The 9114-nt window shown below is 41.6% G+C and overlaps 1 protein-coding gene across 1 annotated transcript in view; it reads right to left on the bottom strand.

The window, feature by feature from the left end:
• Positions 1-8037, bottom strand: part of ptpn9a (protein tyrosine phosphatase non-receptor type 9a) — a gene marked incomplete in the record, with an annotated part of 20823 nt that extends 12786 nt beyond the window's left edge. Inside the window, 1 exon segment of the mRNA XM_035665253.1 lies at positions 8026-8037.
• Between the last annotated feature and the right edge of the window lie 1077 nt (positions 8038-9114).

Raw genomic sequence — 9114 nt, forward strand, 5'->3', positions numbered from 1 at the left:
CTCGTAGGCGTAAAAACCTACTTGGCAATAAACAAAATTCTGATTCTGATTCTGATTTTAAAATTGTACTCGGCAGTAAAGCCAGTCACATGTAGTTGTCGAGTGCTGAGATATCGGCTAATAAAGCAGCTCTTCGTCGGCAACTAAATAACGTTTGGTGAAACGATGACACTGATGGAAAAATTATGGTTTTCTATTCCTCTTCTGCGATTAATTGGCCATCAATCTCTGTGATGGTAAAGCTTACACATGTACGTCTAACATGTTTCATGATGGAGATGCTAATTAGTTTCTTGTGAAATCTGGTTGCAGCCACAGGAAACAGCCCCAGAAGAGCAGAGTGGAAAAGAGTTAAAAACAACTGACGTTGTGACGGATTACTGGTCATTACGTGGCATAAATTAGACACCCACATATACCATTTTAAAAACTCTGCAAGACAGCTGCATGTTTGTGCTTTAGTATTTAGTTTTACATATGGAACAACATTCTCATTCATATGGAGTCTGTTTCTGAACACCTGGTGAATAATGTCCAATATTTACTCTTCTTTTAGCTCAATTTTGGTCTAAACTCCCCATATCTGGCTCTTTGGCCACTAAATGTACTTTTGTTCACTAGCTAGTGGCTAACTGTGTCTGTCTACCATTTGGTGATAGAAGGTAGTGTATAGTGGGTTTTAAGAGCTTTCCCGCTGAAAATAGCTAGCTGTTGTGGCCACTAAAAGAGCGGTAAGAATGAACCAAAACAGTTCAGTCTTACCGCCACAACAGGCAGCTGTTTTCAGCGGAAAAGCTCTTAAAACCCAAAGTTGCAGGCTCTAAAACCAAAACAATCAACTAAAAGACTATAAAACTCTGTAGAGTTGAAGGGGACTGCAGAGTTTGGTGATAATTCTCTGTGGTGACACCTTTCACATAAAAGTAGTCTTTTCATCCATTGTTAATATCAAAAATATGTATTATAGCCACTTGAAAGTAATAGAACTTAATTAGAGAAACGTGTGCTAGCTTACAAAATAAGTTTTGTAATGAAACACAATGTTAAGACACTGGTTCAAATCTGAAAACAACTAAACAAACCTGCAGTATCATACACTGCACTTGTAATAAGGAAAACGTGTTTACCATAAAGGCCTTCCACCCATCTTGCAAATAACTTATGCATTTATCCAGCAGTCTTTCAGGGGCTTCCTGTCCTCCCCTCTGCTCTTATTATACACTCCCTCAGGAACCCACCCCCACCACCCCTCAGCACCCGCAGAGTTACCGAGTCAGCACCCAGTGAATCGTCAAAGGGCGACAGAGGAGGCAGTGAAAGCTCACACTTTAAACACAGGGTTCCGCTTCTCTCGTGAGGCACAGCGGCGGTGGGGCATGCATGGGAGACAGGAAGTCAAGTTCTGGGAGTGCACGGCTCTTTAGGAATACAAAACGATCACTGACAAGCGCTGAGCCTGAAGACAGGATGCCACTGTCTCTCCTCAGCAAAGCCAGTGCTTTCACAGACAGGAGGGCCTGCAGCTTCTGCTCTGTTCAGACGCCTTAACATGCAAGGGATGAGGGATGATTGCACCTGACAGGGTTGACGTCGTTTCATATCCGATTCTCATGGGAGAAAATGTAGAGGGGTGTTTATTCCGAATTCTGAGCTTTTCAGTGCAGTAGAGAATGGACCTCTGATCATTTTGAGCAGATACCTCCAAAACTGACATAAATCATTGACTATTTAATAGAAATTGACCAGTAAATGTTTCAGAGGACACAACTGAATCATAAACTACACATTTTGCTCCAGTTTTCCCTCCTTTTTCCTTTTTCTTTTACTATGAACAGTTCCAATTAGAAAACTCCATCAATACTTTATTATATAAGCCGGTATTTCTTTTCAGTTCAGTGTAACAGACCTATGCTAACTTTGAACAAGTTAATTTTTGACTTTTGAGAACAGAAAGAAAATATTATCATCCACATCCCTCGCCAGAGACCACCTCTGAACATATGACCACATTTTTAATCACATAACAATGTTAGCTTAGCTTAGCCAGCTCCATACACTGAAAAAGGCCACGGAGAAGTGAAGAACTGTTTTACAAAATGTATTTAAAACGGTTTTTTTTTCGGGCAATTTCATTACTAATTTTTCTAGCTAATTTTTCATTGTGTCACTGAGTGCACTTAGTTCTAATTGTCAATGTTCAATGTCAATGGAGTTGGGTGGGTGTGCAATTAGTTGGTGCCATTGATCTGGTTGGAAAACAGAAAGAAGATGAAGAAGATGACTTAGGGCTTCAGATAATTGCTGACAGTGGCTGACTTACTGACTTCTGTCCTCTAAAAGTGGGTTTGGCTCAAGCTGGAATGCTGCAAAAATCTACCTCTGTGAACTTACTAAACAAGACGAATAGAAAAAGACTGAAGAGGGAAGAGTGTATGCACTGAGAATCAACGGTTTGTCTTGCAAAATGATTTAATAAGACTTCACTAATATATGACTTCAACAAGACATCCAATCTGGAGGTTTCTTCTGGGGATAAGAATGCATACTCTTGTTTTCTTACCTTGTAATTCTGTGGCTCTAAAATGTTAGTATCACTCTCTGTCACCATTTCAGAGTTGTTTATGGTCCTCAGAATGTTTTAGACTTTAGCAGATTAATAATTAACTTTTGTGGTACTGTCTTTTACCACAGTCCATTGAATTGTTGTTGCACTGTGAAGCGTTACTCCTTCGGTGTTGGCCAAAGACAACTTCCTGTCAGATTGCTGTCAGGTACACTCGGGTTTCCAAGATTTCAATGGTCTGACTGCTGCTCTCTCTCTCTTGGCCTTTTAAGGAGAGCCTGCCAACTCAAGGCAGTGACCCTCTGTTCCTGGAGAAGCCAGTCTTGTTTGGTTTTTCTGCACTAGGGGCCATATCCACCAGGGTGGAATTCAAGGATGAACCAGTTTGTTTTCATGATAGCACACCCGACTGCAGTGGAAGACTCACTGCGGAGGAGTGACTTATTCAATTCCTGGAGGACACATAAATATTTGCTTGACTTGCTCCAGCACTGATATGGAAGGAGTTCTTTTTCACTCAAAGTTCTTGTTAACTCATTTTAAAACACTTAATTCTGGTTTATACTGCCTGACATTAATCTAAATAGACTGAGAGGTTGGTGCAAGTACGGAATTATTCCGTGTCTGAGTCTTAATTTTTTCTCCACTAGTCCAGCTGTCTTTATGTGCTCAGTTTGTTGCTCTGAAATGCTGAGTGGGACATTTTAGACAAGTGGTTTTCTGGCCTTCCAATAAACAGCTGACATTACATAATCCTGTTTGTTGTCAAGGGTTGTTCATCGGCGGTGTTGACAGTGACCGTCGATAACTAATTGATTATGTTCACTGTAGTAGGAACCTAGCGTGCTGTGAGTTAGTGTATGAAGTTGAGGTTGGTTCTTCACCAAACAGCCCTAAAACCACAGTCCACAGGCCCGAAAAGGTTGGAGACCCTGCGCCAGATAACCTGCTGCTACAGGGAACTACTAAGATGTCACAGAAAATTGATTAATTTTTTTTTTCTTGATTTTGATCAGAAACTGAAAAAAAATAAATCTTTGAGAAGCTGGAACCGCCAATGTTTGGCACTTTTGCTTGAAAGTTAAATCACAGCTAAGCAGGACTAATGTTACCATTATTGTTGTTACTCTATTTTAGGTTTCTTACACTTAAAGTAAAGTGATAAAAAAATAAATAAAAAAAACTCTTTTACATGATGAAGTGCTGAGGATGAATTAAGCAGTCTCACTGTCTGAGTGAAGAAGCTGCGGCGGAAGCTTCTGTACCTCTCTCCAGATGGCAGCAGTGAACAGGCTGTCCACCCTGCTGCCATCAAGGTGTGTGAGGACTGAGTGGAGGGCAGTAGAGATGTTCATTCTGAATGTAAACTGGTGAGGGTCCAGGCTGACAGGGATGTTGTTCTTGATGTGCTGGGGAACCAGTTCATCTCATTCATCAGAATGGGTGAGTGCTAAGAGTGCTATTTGTTTAAACTAGGTACTGGCGACTTTTTAGGTACAGGGACGATGGTGGCTGTCATGAATCAGGTGGGAACACTCTTCTGTGACAGCAATATATTAAAAATGTTAGTAATGACATCAGCTAGCTGGTTGGCCCCTTCTGAGTTACATGGCCAGGAATGTTTTCAGTCCCAGTGGCCTATATTAACTCTCAGCAGGATTTTCCTCACCTCTGCTGTGGATACTGACAGCGGTTGATCCTCTGGAGGCAGAGTAGACTTCAGAGCAGAGATCAAAACAGCCATAAAATGTGTTTAGCTCATCTGGTAATGTGACCTCACACATGATGGGGGCGCTCCTGCTTTTGTAGCCTGTGATGTTCTGCCACATATCTTTAGTGTTGTTGGTATTGAAGTCTCTCTCCGGTCTCTGCCAATCATCAATACATTTGCCAATGTGTGAGGTCACTGATGATGTGTATTTCTCAAGACTGATGTGGTTCTCCTGGGTGGCAGCCTCTTTAAACATGTGCCTATCTGTGCACTTGAAACCACTGACCGCTGCGTCTACATGCATCACTGTTGCCATGGCAAATATCTGTGAAACCACAACAAAGTGGCACAGTCATCCTCACTTCAATAATTCATAATTACTGCTTTAGTTTCTACAACTAAAACTTTTGCTTATTAGAATTTAAAACTACCTATACTGTGATAGATGACTCTACCCATATTGCCAACCACTAATACAACTCTACAGACCATCTTCATGGTGCACATTTGGAGTTGCTCAATACAGGTGTGGAAAATGTTTGGTAATCGCTGCATTTCATTTATCTGTGTCAGTGCCAGGCCGATGGTATTGTACTTAGTGGCACAATCTTTTTTATTAGTCTTACTTCCTTAAAACCGTGATCCTTTGTTACAAGAATCAGTCATTAGGGTCTCAGTATTGACACACTGTCTATTGTAGTCCCATTCCAGTCAGAAGGAGTTGCCCCATACATGGTGACTGTATCGATGTCTCAGCTGGAAGAAATTCTATTGAAAAGGTTATGGGAAGTAGTGGAGGGTGTCTGCAGTGTCATGGTTATCCCTTGATCCTACACAGAACGCTAATGCATTTATTTATTATTACGTTTTAAGAGGATTCATGGCTGCCCTTGACATTGTCTTTCCAGAATCTATCTGATTACAGATGCTATGCTAATCTATTTACAAATATAGGACTGCTGTTGCCAAGCGGCTTGGCTTCACTTCAGCGAGTCCCATTTGGCACAAGTCAATACCAAAACAGGAAGTCAATAACGTCACTCTCTCCCTATTCCCCAATTTCTCTCACTCCACTGCTTCCTGGGAGTAGACTCACCACACACACACACAAACACAACACACACAAACACAACACACACATTTTTTCTAAAGCACATGATAGACACACACACACACACGCACTCAGTAGCTCATAAACTCCCCCTTCCCCCGACTCTAGTGGAAATGCTTTTAACAGCTGCCTTTAGAATAAAGTTCCACTACACTCATGTATGTTCCCGAGAGAGCCACCCAGCCATGCACACACACACACACACACACACACACACACACGCACAATCCACCCAAACACCCCCCACAAGGCTGTGGATGTAATGAGGGCGTCCGGTACCCTAGCGGGGGCCCTGGCTCACACAGGAAATGGAGTAGCCAGATAAGGCTTTCTGCTGGTCAGATGAGAGGAGTCAGCGAGAAGAGAAGGCATGAACCTGACCAGCACCAAACAGAAGACTCGAAAGAAATCATAGATTCAAAATCTACCGGCTTCAAGCTGACTAGTATTCTCCCACACTAACTGTAAAATGAACTATGTACAGAAACAGTAACTACAGTCTATTTCTTCTGGTCATGTTGGATTTCTTATGGTTTGGTACCATTACAAAGGCTTATTTTAAAGGTTAAAAAAAAGAAAACAATAACGATTCTTGTTTTCAGGTAATTAAACACAGGAAACATAGTTATGCATTGCATTTTATATTCCATTTCTGCCAACAGAAGTGTAATGACCTTTGATGCGACCATACTGCTCAACAAAACCAAACCGCAGTAACAATTTTGGTCACAATTGAGTTATGACTGCAAATTAACTTTTAAATGTCTTTTTTATCTTGTGACAAGTTTTCTAAGTTCAGTGTTGCTCCATCTTAGAGAAAAATACAAACAATACAAATAAAATAATACTTAAATCCTTAATGACTCATCTATTTCAGCTTATTACACATGAATCAATAAGAAACACAGATTTAAGGTGATAAGATTTGGTCAGTCTTTGCACTACCTATATATCTGTTCATGCTAATACGCAGACAGAGTGCAGTATCTAACTGGTCATGGTTTTTGAGTCATAAAAATGACTTAGAGAATACATATTTAATAAGCACATAACCGCCGTTAAACATAAAACACACTTGGGTGGACAGTCCAAAAACGTTGACGCCATTTTTCTCAGCTTCACTGTTAGCGTAGTTACTGTAGTTAGGCTATGTAGCGCAGATAAGATCAGGATAAATGCTATATTTTAAACTCAATTGCCGGTTTATTATTAGGTACTTCTAGCTAAAACTTCCGTCCAGAAATAAATCCGACCTTCAGAAAGGCTATAATGTCCTCATAGACTGTGTTACTTTTAGCTGGGTGTATCTAACTTCCTACATTGTATATTTAGAGTACACTAATAAATATAAGTTCAACAATCCAGGTTTACTCAGAAAAGATTCAGATATGGTCTTTCAATCCAAAAAGTAAGCCAATTCTCCAGGGCCTGAATCCATGAAGCATAATACAGGTATATAATAGAGAGAGTGATTCTTCTGTGAATCAGTTGAGAAAAATTAGTCGATCTGCATCAATTCTAACAACCAAGTAATCATTTGAGTTGTTTTTTTAAAGCAAAAATGCCAAAGAAATCACTTACAGTTTCTCTGAAATGGAGTTTCTTAAATAACTTTAAAAGTGAACCATTTTGTGATGTTAAATCAATGTGAGATGAGGGGACACTGTGATGGCCATTTTTCAGATCAAACTTGATTGATTGAGAAGATAATCTGTAGATGATCAATTTCCTCACTTGGCCTGTACATAGAAAATAATCTCCCAAAAATCCAAAACTAAGTGATGTGAAAACTTGGTTTTACTTTTTGCCACTTTCAATTTTATACCAAAAATCTCCATAATGTATAAAAGGGAGAAACAAAATGGAAACTTTTGAAAAAGTTGACATCTTTTGAGACTTACATCAACATCTCACATTATAGCCATACTCTATAAACCCATGTAGGCTTTAACAGGACACATAAATGAAGAAAAAATGCATTTCCTATCCTCCATATTGACCTCAGTGTGTGAATGTACGCCTCATAAACATACATGTTACAGTTCACAAACATTTTTCATAACCACATGAGCAACTTTTAACAGCATAGTCCTGAATGAGCCAAATGTGGAACCAGACAACGCTTCCAAAAACCCACCCGGTGCAACACCACGGTCCAAATACCCCCAAACTAACATTTTATTCTACATCTACGGAGGCTGATAAAGGCTAATTCGGCCTGTTTCGCAACACTGGGGCCACAGGAGAGGAACTGACAGTGATGCAACCAGAGCAATAAAGCGGCCGACATCGATCCAATATTTCCGCTCCGCTTTTCAGGACCGTTTCGCAACAGATCCATTGCGCACTGCCGACGGTGAGCACACGCTGCACGACGAGGGCCAAAATACCTCCAGGGTTAGGGTTGGGGAGGGAGGGAGGGAGGGGGAGCGGGCGCAGGCTGGGGCATTTCTGAGGCGACTGCACGCAGAAAGCGGAAGGAAGTGTATAGCTCGATAAGAGTTTGTAAGGGGGCCTACCCGTTCTTCCTCCGGGCTACAAAGTAGCCTGCCATCCGGTCCCGGGATTCGTTTCTCTTCTGAGCCCGGCTCGCTACCTGAGTCCTTTTTTCCTAAAGTGGCAAGGTGACGGAAGATTCTGCTGTCTGCCTGTCTGTCCCTCGTGTACGTACGGGGGCTTTAGGGGTTGTCCCTGTCGCTCAAAGTTGATGGCATGTGAAACGCTACGGCGGCGAGATGAATGGCTCTCTTTCCTCTTGGTACCGTTTGACTGGAGGGGGGACAATTCCGGCTCGATCTGCTCATCCAAACTACACAGAAACCCCCGCTGATGTGTCAGATTTCGCCGAGGAGAAGAAAAAAGAAAGACGGAAGAGGAGAGAGAGAGAGCAGATGAAGGGGGGGAAAAAAAGAAGAAAAAAAGAGACAACACTTGAGCAGCTAGACGAGGCTTTTGCTTCGGCTCGATGAGAGCGAGGGTTCAGATCCTCATCTGCTGCTCCTCCACATTAAAAAGCCCTGAGAGCGATCAGAGGGCTACGGATGCCCGCTGACTCCTCCATGCCATGAATTGCAAGTTTTTTCGCCCTGGTCGTCGCCTTTATGTTGTGAGGGGGAGACACACACAGTCCTGACCAGTCAGAGACATTTGGAGGCTGGTCTTTTTTCTGCATGCTGCTCTTCCCCCTGGTGGTTAAGACCTGGAAATGACAAAAGCTCACGACCTCCGCCTCCATTCATAAAAATAGGAAACCAAACAGGAAAATCACCATTTTGAGTGTCAGTTTGCAGACTGGAGGCAGAGAGAGCGGCGGTGAGGTGCAGGACAGTCTGAGTCTGAGAGAGAAACAACTACAATAACCTAACGTTATACTTATCCAACTGAAGCCTCCTTCCTTCAAAGTGTGTGTTTGCAACTTCCCTTTAATGTAGGATTATATTTAGAGGTACACTTAAACGTTGTTTGAGCTGTAAACTAAATGATATATGAATGTACTATAATGAACCACATCAGTGTTGGTGTTAATTTACATTTTTAGAAAATGACTTTAAAAAAAGCCATTTCATGACTTGAAAATGGCTCAACACGCCACCTACTGTTGTAAATTAAAAAAAACCTTGAACCTTGCAAGGCCAATGCTGAATCGACCATTTGGGACTACTTTATGTGATGACATTTTAAAAAAACAGTGTTAATGCCCTTTAATGAGAGAAAGACACCTCCCCCAGA

The sequence above is a fragment of the Morone saxatilis genome, unplaced genomic scaffold, assembly GCF_004916995.1.
Source record: "Morone saxatilis isolate NCDOM2014 unplaced genomic scaffold, NCSU_SB_2.0 Contig2, whole genome shotgun sequence".
Lineage (NCBI taxonomy): Eukaryota > Metazoa > Chordata > Actinopteri > Moronidae > Morone > Morone saxatilis.